Source organism: Homalodisca vitripennis, chromosome 3, assembly GCF_021130785.1.
Source record: "Homalodisca vitripennis isolate AUS2020 chromosome 3, UT_GWSS_2.1, whole genome shotgun sequence".
In the NCBI taxonomy this organism is placed as follows: Eukaryota; Metazoa; Arthropoda; class Insecta; order Hemiptera; family Cicadellidae; genus Homalodisca; species Homalodisca vitripennis.
The window spans coordinates 111,220,603-111,232,235 of record NC_060209.1 but is presented as its reverse complement, the minus strand read 5'-3'; the positions used below and the strand labels follow the sequence as shown (position 1 = coordinate 111,232,235).

Sequence of the window (11,633 nt, the reverse complement as noted above, 5' to 3'; positions counted from 1 at the left end):
GTTGTAAGAAAAGTCATAACAAACACGTTAAAAACAACGCACTTGAGAAGGCTTTTGGAACAAAATTGGTTTGAATATATTAACAATCATGTACTATTTTAGTTAGAACCTAACCAACTATGACTTTTTAATAAATGAATACAGTTTTTACAGGACATTATGCATAGATACACGATTGCAGATCAGCTATAATTTTGTATAGAGGTTTGTTTTGTTTGATTTGATGTCAAATTTGTAAATAAAGAATTCATAGGTGGAGAAGGAGTTCTAGAAGAAGTGAAAGTGTAATGATAGAAGACTGGCAGAGGGTAAATGGGTGTTAGGCATTATTAAATTAAACACAGATATATACATTTTCAAAAGAGAAAGAAGAGGTAGTAGTTTCCATTTGGATATTTGCTCAGAACATTAATAGGATGCTGATTCACTTCTCCCGTTTATAGGTAAGCATGCTATAAACCAGGAATAAGGATAATCACTGATTTGTGGAAAACATTTTGGTATAAATACAAAATGATATGACGACAGTATAAATCACAGTAAAACATTTGTGATTCCACTAACTTTGGCAAACATTGAATCTAATTGGAGAGCTGCAAAGAAATTATTAAAAACAGGACTCAAGAGTAACTGTATTGCTGATCATCTTGCAGAATACATGTATCAACGAAAAGTGATGATGATTCATTAAAACATTTTATAAAAGCTGTTGGACTTGTTTACTCTGTAAAGAAAGAACATAGGTAGTCTTACGTTTTAACTATTTTATTTTTCTTTTATATACAAAAATATATCTTCACTATACTATCTTGAAAACTATAACATAATTCAGTTTAACATTTTGGTTTTTTATTGTTTGATAATTGAATCAGAAATATAGATAATTGTTTCATGGTGGCTGCTTATTATGCTGCAGGCTCAGATTTACCATCTGAATAAATATAGTTTTTAATTCTATTATTTTTCAATGTGTATGTTATAAACCAAGATATCTGTTGGCTGACTTGTTTTCTGACAAATAATCGCATGGAGAAATTTGCTTGGAAATTAATGTTTTTCAATTCAATTTTAAATATAATTCAAATACTTAACTTTTATTTCATGTCATTGAATCATAAAAGCCTACTGTAGTCCACTTATATTTTTATTTTATTGCATCTGGTACAAATTTCTATAGTTAATATTGTGATTTGAAACTGTTGAAACTATTGAATTCAGACAAGTATCTGGATTTCTTTACTAACTAATTTTTACAATTTTTTTAAATAATTACATTCTTCAGTCAAATAATTATTAGAATTATCAAGCACTCAACAACATGTATTCTGTCCTTGGCTGAGCTTAAAAAGTTTATCACATTTGTTGGCCTTTCCATCTATTCTAATCAGAAGGGTAAATAACAAAACTGTAGTTGATGTGTCACTTGGAAATAGTACACTGCAACTCTGGCGTTTGAGCATGAAGATAAGAGTATTGTGATTACAATTATTACTCAGCACTTTTTGAATCAATATGTACAAATTTCACTATGTAACTACAAGGATTAATAAGGTACACAAGACATGCACATTTATTCCATACAGAAAGTGTAAGAAATAATAAAACAAGTATAAATTAATATTGCTTCTTTCCTGTACCTTACTACAGTAAAAAACTAAGACCTGAGTGCTTTATCATAATTTAGAAATTATTTCTGTCTAAAGACTTAATCGGCTGACTAACAAACTTCAATCAATATTCATTGGCAGGGAGAGGTATTTGGATTAGCCACCACATGAATGGCAGACTAGTAAGATGGATTCAGTCCTATCTTACTGTTCTACCATTCGTGTGGTGGCTAATCCAAATACCTCTCTCTGCCAATGAATATTAGTCAGTCGATTAGAAATCTTAAAGTCTTTAGACAGAAATAATTTATTATACATTATATTTATTTTAGGATTTTATATATATATAAATATATATATAATCCTTTATATATTCCTATATATATATATATGATCCTTTATATATATATATATATATATATATATATATATATATAAAGGATCTAATTGAATCGTAAAAAGTAAGGGCTCTGGTGTAATGGTAGCACATCACCCGGCAAGTGAGAGATCCGGGTTCCGGGCGGAGCAAGTACTTTTTGCAATTCAATGTTTATTGAAATTAAATAAGGCTATTGCCATTTATACAAATTTAATATGTATATATATATATATATATATATATATATATATATATATATATATATATATATATATATATACACACACACACACACATAAAAAGACTGGTTTACATTGACTAAGTGTAACATATAAAAAAAGATGATTTTAAGTTACAGCTGGATAAAGTAACCGTTTGATAGTAGTAAATGTTGTCACATAAAACAACCCTGATGACTGTAATTGTTCAGACACTGTGCCAGTAGTTCGGAGGTCATACATACTCTTGATCTGTATACTAGAGCCCTTAGGCCTAAATAATACTGAACAAGAGCCGTCCAAAATAATAAAAATCTTAGCAATAGCACATGGTGTGTAGTGAATGCCTCTAATGAACTTGACTTTTAGCGTTAACATCTAATCTTACTCTGTTTAACCTTTTCACTGCTGACCTGATTTGGAGTAGTATTAATGTACTGGATGTAACGGTCTGCCGCAGCCAACATGTTATTCGTTGTTTAATTTACAAGTAGTAGTTACAAAAATCGATTTATACTCTATTAAGCTATAATATGTGAGATTATTGTTTCACTATGATATTCTGAAAAATAATGTTACAACAGTAGCGAATAATGTAATAACACTTTGGTATGAGTTATTTACAGTACTTTTTATTGTTTTGCGATTAAAAATAAATCTGTAAATATTCAAAATCAATAGATGAATTTATTAAAAGATTCATATTGTTAGCCTATATTCAAATCCTGTATTGTTATGTTGTATTATATAAAGAACAGTAGACCTTAAGATGGCTCGGTCCCAATTAGGTCGGATTAACGGGACTCTACTGTAGATCTTTCCAAAGTCTAGCATTCTTATATTTATTTTACATAAACTATTTTTTTATAAATTAAAATTTGAATGTGTCATGGTAATGTTTTCCTCATTCTAGTACTAACAATGTATGAGTATATTATAATATATATTTTTTGCTTCTGTTAGACAATGAAAATACTAAATGTACATTAATAACCTTGTTTTTCAATTCTTTGTACTATTTTTATTTGTATCCTTGATATGGCCTATATACAAAAGCAAGGCATTATTTTTAGAAACTATTTAATATGGCAGCTAATCACCTTCTCGCATCTTTTATTTTATAAAAAACAAACTTTCCTTATAAAAACGCTTAATAAATATGTACTTGTAATTTCTTTCAAATTGGTACACAAAATGTGTTCTTTATTCGTTTTTGAAAACAATTATATAGTCTATAACCTGTATAGGCCATATTCATGTCCACTCACGTTTCGTTTTCTTTAATACATGTCAAAGAAATGTTACATTAACAAGAGTGAAGTGACCACTCTACACTTCATTTGTGTGTTTGCATTGTGCGTAAATGCAAACACACATTTTTCGTTGTTAGTCAGTTATTTTATCAATAAATATCATCTATATTTAACACTTTCTGCAATAAACCAAGACTAGATTATTAGATGATATTGGAGCAACAATTTTAAATTATTAATGTTTTAGTTAGTCAGATTATATCACCAAATAATATATTTAAAAATTTGTAGTTGACTTGTTCACAGCATTTCAGAGCGTTATAACGTTTCAACCAAGACTTGTAATGACTACCTCATCAGACAACATAAATTAAGCATTAAGTCCATTTCACTGTACAAAAAAAAGGTAAATCTGAAGCATTACAGACTCTCCTGTGCTTTAGGGTTCATTAAAGTAATATTAATATGGTATTGTTTAATCACACAAATATTTAAAATTACTAATTGATAAGTAAACTTTGAATTTGTAATTTTTAATCATTGTATCGCTCACCACTATTCATAAGTAAGCAACATCCATCTCATTGTAGTGAAGAATATTCAGACCTCTTAAATTGTTTTATAGGCTATACTTAATATTGTATGTCTTTGATAAAAATAACTAGTTAAAAAATTCAACTTTATACGGAGCTTTGTATGTTTTGATAAATTACTAACTATAGAAAGCCACACATTAATTACAACTTTATATTGAGCATTTTCTAGGCATATTTCAAATCACAGAAATAATTGGAGTTAAATGTTGATATTAATAAATTGTTTAGTACAAGTCAGCAAAGTACATTAACATTAATTAAAGTGTTCATTATCCTTATTTATTTTTTTAATTTTAATTAAGTTTAATATGAAATGTATTTTGTTTTGACATCTATACATTGTGCAACACTTTTATGAAAATGGTTGAACACTAACTGTTCTATTTCAAAACAATAATTTTAATTTGACCTTTTTTGTACTATATAACGTTTATTTTTATGATTACTTTCAAGTATTGTATCATGTATGCTAATTTTATAAAAGTTAATTTATACAGTTTATGGTATGTTAATGTTTGGACATTCACTGCACAAACATATGGGAATATATAATTGCTGTATATCAGTTAAAGGAGTTTTACAATTTGTAAAGAATTTTCATGTATTTATGTGAGGTTATCGATGTAAAACAAGATATTTTAAAAGTGATAAATATAATGTTTTAATAATTCTTTGAGTAATCTCATTTATTCTTCCTTTAAAAATCACTTTACTAGCATTCATGTTTGGTATCATACTGAATAGACCTGTGCAAAAGTGTTGAACTAAGCAGAGAAGTTTAAATTATTATATTACAAACATTTTAAAATAAAACATAAAATTCTTTGTTTAAAGTTTGTTTTTGATGATAGAAGAATTGTGAAGGAAACAGGATTTTCCAGATATTTATCACCATTCAGTGATACAAATAAGTAGAAATAAGCATGCAACCCCTGAAATAACTACAATTTATCTACAATTTCCTAGAAAGATGAAATTTGATACACACGTCCCTTATGCTCACAACAGACAAATAAAATACTTTTCATGAAGACCCACAATACCTAGGGGTTGAATTAGAGTTGGAATCCCTAAAAAACTATATTTCTTTTAAATATTTTTTAATGTTCTAGAAAGATAACATTTGACACACATGCATCATGACTTAAGAAGAAGACTGAAAATCTTTTCATACAGATTAGACATCCACAGGACTTGAAATGGGGTTAAAACCCTTGGAAGGACTTAATTTTTTTTAACTTCTCTATGTCCTAGACTACGGTTACTGGAAATACCATAAATCGGAAGTAGACTTATTTTCACTGTAGACTTTCCAGTCCTATCTATTTAAGCTATATATTTTTTTATCAGGGCAACAATGGAAAACATAAATATATCACTGGAATTACCTTGGACCAGAAGTCATTACAATGACAGGAAGTAGACAATGTTTGACCTAAGTAACTTTTAAGACCAATGTGTGTATATATTTTCTTAATCGAGGAAACAGTGGAAACGGTACTACAGTGTCGGAAATATTGGCACCACCATAATAAGATTAGAATGGCTTGAATTGTTGTTATTAGACTGAAGAAGACCTATTTTCTGATCTATATAATGTACAGTACATATTTTCTTGATTTTCTTAGGTGGCAGTGGCCGGAAGCAGACGCTTTCCCACCGAAGACTTCCAGCCTGATATATTTTGTATAATTTTGATTAGGGCCACAATGTAAATACTGGTAAGGTACCTGAATTACCAATTTTATTGTATGAAGTAGGTGCTTATTGATCAAAGTACATTTTTCAGACCGATATGTGTACAAATTTTCTTAATAGTTGAAACAATGCAAATGCTACTACATCTCCGGGAATACCTTAGACCGGAAGTAATTCCTTTTCTACTAAAGAAGACTTTATTTTTTTTAGTTTTGTTTTTTTATAAGGGGCAGAAAACGCTGCGGTTATCATCGCCCTCAAGAGAGAATTGACACCTGCTCGTATTTGGTGGTGTCAATTAGGTAAATAAAGATTACGTTGTATATAACAAAAGAAATAGGAATCACAAGTATGTGAGTAAATAATTTATACTTAAAACTAGATAACAATAAATGTAACAAGGGAAAGACTGTAGAGAGGTCATAACCCATATAAAGGCTAAAAAGATAAATAGAACATAAATAAGGACAGGGTACATAACAATGTTTTTAATAAACTGTAAAAACTTAACACATTTTACTGCCACCAAGGTAGTAAAGGGGCTAATTTGGCAGCTGTCAAGATTATAAATAATAATTAAATTAATAAATATTAACAACAATCGATAATCGGAATAAATAAACTTAACACAATACTATATTTTATTAATAAGTGACGTTGTATTTAGAAAACATAGTAGTCTTTGAGTTGTCGTCTTGTCATCACAGAGAATATCGTTCAACGAAACCGGCAGATTCGAGTTGCGCCTATGTACCGAGTAGCGAGGGCAGTCAACAAGCACATGTTTGACAGTAATGACAGTGTCAAGGAAGACTTTTCTGACCTATATATGTACATACATATTTTCTTAATTGGAGCACCAGGAATAATTTAGACAGGAAGAAGATTACAAAGGTCGAAATTAGACAATTTTAAACTACAGTAGGCCTCTCAGACCAAGTATGTAAATATTTTTTGTTACGACAATAAAGCAAACTTTACCACGGAATGTTAAATATAATTGATTCGACCTAAAAAAGCTTCTTTACGCTAAACCTGGTTAAAGCCAGTCGCAATTATGTTAAATTTTTGAAGTCAACAACGAACATTGAAATAATAAATAACTTAAAACATGTCTATTTTCAATTGGAAATTATTACAGGACTCTATATATTATCCTAAGTGCTGAGCATTAAGACTACAATGGACTTGGTACTTCCCGAGTCTGACCTAAAATAATTCAACTGGTACTGAAAGTATTGGAGCCATTCATTCAAATATTATAGAATAGTTCCGAGAAACTTTTATATTTCATAGGTACTCATAAAAACTGTTTTATTGTCCAACTTCAGGGGCTCAAAACAATGCTCTTTAAACTTTTATGAATGGATCAAGAGATATAATATCCTCCAGTAATGATCACATATTTTTAGGAGTGTTTATTCAATTTAAAAAGGATATGTCTAGAACGTACCTGTTATTCAATAGGAAGTCACTTGCAAAGCCATGGGTAACTAAGTATATCAATAACAATCATCATGGAATATCCTGTTATGTAACTTTAGAGGCTTAAAGCTAATTAAGAAGTAGTTTTAACTACTTACAACATGAGATATAAAGGAATTAAGCTCAGGTATTGTATGAATAAGGAAAACAAAAATATTAATCCGAAAATATTTGTTAGAGTACATGTATTCTGAAACTTTTTCAGAAAGGATTCTCTGTGGAGAATCCCAAAGATGTAGCCAGCGAGGGTTTGTCCAGACCTCCAAATTTTCAATTACTTTTTTAGCAAATTATTAATATTATTTAAATAATTCAGTTTTATTGACATATTCTGCTAAAAAATCATTCTCAACATTGAAATGGGTCAAGAACTTTTTAAGGAACAGAATGGGAAATGAGCGGTTGACTGCACTTGCCTTACTTTCTGTCTACTTTGGGAAAATATCAGTCATCTTGACACTCCAACATTTTTGCCTGGCTAGGTTCTTCCTACAACCTAGAGAGACATTGAGGGTTATACAAGGACTACAATTGGAACAAGGAGATTGTTAATCTGCTGTATCTGTGTATTTTGACATGTTTAGGTCTGTTCAGGTAAGAGTAGATTGTAAATTCCAGCATCATTATATACTATAAGTAGATTCAGAAATCAAAGATGTGGATATGATGAGATTTTGAGGGAGACTCATAACATAAATAATTGTGAGAATTGCACAGAGTGAAATATGGTCTAAACATAATTGTCGTGTTTCGCCATCTCTTTAGTTAGTGACTCACAGACCACTTTAAGTGACACATAGGTTTTACCTAGAGTGATTGCTGGTTTTCGTAATCACACTTGGCTTATAGTCTTCTATTGTATTGTATTTATTTAAAGAGTGAATAGTGTGTGCCCAAATGCTTTATATTCAGGACAATATTTGATAGATAACCAATTGTATAACCACAGAAATTAAAAATTTTAAAGCAACATTCTAAATCACACAAAAGACTGAAAGTATGTTACATATAAAAAATTGAATAGTATTTTTCTTAAACTGTGAGAAAGTGAAATAATATGAAAAGATATTCTGCTGTATATCTTTGACATGTTCTTTAAACAGTTAAGATACAGGATAATCTAAAGTTTGACATGGAATTTATAGTTAACTCTTCAGAGGTATGAAGGTAAAGTGCTAATAAGAGTACAATGATATTTTTAACTCCTCTAATTTTGTAAAATATCTGGTATTGTTTTATTTTTACAATTAATCCAGTTAATTAAAACTGATAATACAAACAATACCAAAACAACAATAATAAACTGTATTACATGGAGGAATACTCCATATTCTTTTTAAACCATTTCTTTTAATGGGCTCTGAAAGGTAGCTTTATTGTGTCTTTGTTTGGTAGTTTGTTATATAAACTGCAAGTATTTCTATGGTATGATTAATCATTGCTTTTTATAAAATTAATAAGAAGTTGAATGCAATTTTAGACTTTTTTGTATTTATAAATCACTTTAGATCAATAAATGTTATTTATTTAATTTTTAAATTAAAATTTGTACATCATATAATAGTGTAAATGGTTTTTAGTCTTATAATCTTTCTGACAGTTTAAAAATCAAGTCATGAATGACCATAATTTGAAAATGCTTCTCTAAAAACACTAAAACTCTAGTGTAAAACCCAACAAGTTTTTTAATTTCTTAACTTTAATGGGCATAAATTACTAATTAAATTTAAAAAAAACTAATGAACAAGAATTACTTTGCATCTTTCAATTATGATTTTTCCAGTAAAAAATTCAAGTGAAGATAAAATATTCGATTTTACTGACAATTCATAGAATTAATAGTAGCTTTGCCAATTTCACTCTAGGAACATTGCTTACATTTATTCTGTCCAGAACATGTTAAATGCCAGCAGAGTGCATGGACTTAACTTATGATTACTTAGTATTAAAACTTAGGCACTTTGTTCTGTCCGTGTTTCGTATCATTACACCACCGCCAATTGTGGTATTTCGTTCATAAAAAGAGATGATTTTATAATTATCAGTATTTAGCTGCTCTATTTATGTATCAGCCATTTTATGTTCAGTTAAAACTATGTCAGGATTAATTTCCTTTAATGTAATTCAAAACATTTCAATTCAGTATGGCAAATGTTGGATGTTTTGATGCATGATTGAAAATATTTTTTTGTTTTCATAGTTTTCTTTGCATTTATTGTTGCTGGTTTGACAGACTGTATGATTCTCTAGAATTATTTAAAATACTCTTATTACGTTTCTAAAAAGGAGGAAATTGACTTGATAGTCCACTCTCATTTATCATAACAGCACTTTCACTCACACCTTCACTCCATTGTTTTGAGACAGCTGTCATTGGTGAAGAAATTGTTTTGTTAATTCTTAGTCTTTATTTTCAGTCCAAGTACCTATGACATCTAAATCATAATTTTTAATTATAAGTAAGCCAAATACAAATGTCAATTTAAACAAATGTATGCACAATAGCTTAGTATATAGAATAATCTGCCTACCAATGTTTATTGTAATATACCAAAACTTATACTTAACAGAAACTAATGAAGATGACATTCTCAAGGTAAATAATTCTTTAAAAAATATGCAGTCATGTAGATATGACAATATTCCCATGACTTCTATAAAATCTGCAAAATAACACATTTGTATAGTATTTGTTTCTTTGATAAATTCTTCTTTCAGTAGTGAGTTCCTCAAATTTTTAAAAATTGCAAAAGTCCAATTTATGAAAGTAATCTTAAGGATAAAAGTAACTACAAGCCAATATCACTGTTACCTTCAATCCCTAAAATTTATGAAAAAATAATGTATAATCAATTTAATGATTTTTTAGAGTATAACAATTGATTATATACAACATGGCTTTGGAACACAATGGTCTACTATAACAGCTATTGTAACCTGCTTGCTAAGGTAACAGTTTGTAACCTTGGTTCAATCAATAATTGAGTCTATTGTTAAGAATGACAAGGTTACCCGAGTATTTATGGACATGTCAAAAGCTTTTGACTGTGTGCATCATCCCACTTTACACCAATCATTACAGTGTTTTAAATCATACTTATCAAATAGAAAACATTTTGTAGAAATAAATTTAACTTGAAAAACAACTTAAAAATTAAATACAAATAAAAATTATCAAAAGTCTTGGTGTACCTCAAGGTTCTATATTAGGACCACCCCTTTTCCTTTGTTACCTGAAAAACTTAAAAAAAACTGTCTGAGCTTTGTCCCATCTATAATGAGCCTAATCCTATATGCAGATGACTTAAATTTATAAATATTAAGTAAAACAAAAGAACAGATGTAAATTTATCCTATATTGATTTGGCTAATTACAACAATTTTTTAACTGTCACAGTTTATATCTAAACACAGACAAAACAAATTGCCAATAAACAAACAATTACTCCACTCATTGAAATTGAACACAAATAAATAGTATTTGCCAGGGAAGTTTAATTTTTGGGGCAACAATTGACACTGTCTTATTGTGGGATACTCTTACCAAAATTGTTATGAATTAATAAGATTGATTTTGGCTTGTAAGCAGTAAACAATATATTATTATATTAACAATATAGTATTGACACCTTAAAACTTACTTTTTCTCATATTCAGTCTCACATAGCATATGGACTGTGTGTGTATACAGGGCTATTAAAAAAGAAAACCTTGATGCAATACTGAAAGTTTTAAAAAAGCTGTCAGAAACTTTTATAAAATTAAAATTTATGAATCTGTCAAATAATTTTTTAAGGAATGAAATATATGAACTAGTTTATACTTTTGAAGAAATCAAGTATGTTAAATATCAAACACCCACCAGTAGCAGTAATGTGGTGCATCATTATGACACTAGGTATAAAAAAGAATTTGTAGTTTCTCGTAATTGTTTGGAATTATACAGGGTGATTCATGAAGTTTCTCCCCCCACTTTTACAGCACATTGTACTAGTAAAAATAATGAAAAAATGTTATATAAAACATAGGTCCGAAAACGCTTTGTTAGCGAGTTACAGCTAGCGAAAGAATTTCGCCCTGAATTCCTGGGTAAAAGAGTAAAATAAAGCCATACTGAACTTTTGAAAAGGTTAATTTAGTAAGAAATATCGTGGATTCTTATGTATTTTTACCTGATAAAGCTAATAAAATAGGTTTCAGAACTGTACCTGTATAGTTTTTTGAGGGATTCAGGGTTTAAATGCAAAAAATTGGGGCACGAAACAATGTTTTTTTAAGTTTGATGTACAATAACTTTGTTTAAATTGGTAATAAATACATAAAATCAACAAACATTAATTGTAGAGAATTTAATTCTGAGAAAATTGATATAATCAAAGTCTAAAATAAAACAGAAA

At 29.0% G+C, this 11,633-nt stretch overlaps 1 protein-coding gene across 4 annotated transcripts in view; it reads right to left on the bottom strand.

Moving 5' to 3' along the window:
* LOC124357305 (protein PALS1) overlaps positions 1-11,633 on the bottom strand; it is a 262,643-nt gene that overhangs the window by 205,969 nt on the left and 45,041 nt on the right. The window lies entirely within an intron of this gene.